We start from the raw sequence: 1,035 nt of genomic DNA, 5'->3' as shown, positions 1-1,035 counted from the left end.
TTCCCTATATTTTAGTATATTTTTATTTTCTATACACTGCATTTCCCAATTTCGAGAAAATCTTGCTATGCTAGTGTATATTTTATATTAAAGTCTAATAAATATTACTAAAAATTGTCATATTATTAACATCAAACTAATAGTAAACACTAAATCTATAGGTTACACATATATCAATATTGACATTAATATAGTTACTAGCATTTCCTGCAACATGGCGACTCTTTTTTAGATTTGTGATTAAACTACTCCATATAATAAGTTATTTTTCAAATTTAGTTTAGAATTACAATTATCAAACAATCAAACTTTGTAGCACAGATGTTGCAGCGACATGCAGTCAGTAATTCTGAAGCAGATTCCTTCATTTAATAATTCTGTAGAACTTGAAGAGGTGCATTCATTCATCTGCAACAGAATGAAATGGTAATTATTTGATTCAAGTGTACAACATAATCAATTTAATTATTGATTTTCACCTAATTACATACCTTATTAAAATAAAGTGGTTTCTTTGATTATATGGATCTCTTTCCCTTTACTTACAAAACTTCATTGCAATTCTCTACAATGATGGAACTCACAAACCATGTAAAAAATTATGATTAGTTTTTACAGGTACAGATAGGAACTTTTATTGCCTGCCCATTTTTGTGAAATGTCTATGATAGAATCATAAATCAAATTAGTTTGAAAAACTTGTCATGTCATGACCAATTTACAGTTCGATCTACAATATTTGAAACAATAATAGAGAGATATTCTACACACAACCTAAATAATGTTAATCTTTATTATTGAATCTTTTTCATGTTTCGAGCAAACCATTTTATACTAAATATCAATCCAATTTAAAAGGTTACAATTGTTCAAGTAATTGCTGGAAATATGTGCTTTGGGAATTACTTAATATTTACCACTTACCATGTAAAATTTGGCATATGTCTTGTACTTACTTTTATGTTATTTTCATCAATTTTTGTTGTAAATTTATTTTTTAGCAATCGGCAAAAGGTCATAAGTTCTAGTTTATTA

The 1,035-nt window shown here is 26.8% G+C and overlaps 1 long non-coding RNA gene across 1 annotated transcript; it reads right to left on the bottom strand.

Moving 5' to 3' along the window:
* Positions 1–297: 297 nt before the first annotated feature.
* Positions 298–665, bottom strand: LOC106127260 (uncharacterized). The gene is made up of 2 exons (XR_001228406.1): positions 492–665; positions 298–408 (listed from the first exon to the last, which is right to left on the bottom strand). It is a non-coding gene; the product is annotated as an uncharacterized LOC106127260 (long non-coding RNA).
* Between the last annotated feature and the right edge of the window lie 370 nt (positions 666–1,035).

The sequence above is a fragment of the Papilio xuthus genome, unplaced genomic scaffold (assembly GCF_000836235.2).
Source record: "Papilio xuthus unplaced genomic scaffold, Pxut_1.1 DF824849.1, whole genome shotgun sequence".
In the NCBI taxonomy this organism is placed as follows: Eukaryota; Metazoa; Arthropoda; class Insecta; order Lepidoptera; family Papilionidae; genus Papilio; species Papilio xuthus.
The sequence above is the reverse complement of the archived record's forward strand: the minus strand, read 5'-3'. Positions and strand labels throughout refer to the sequence as shown.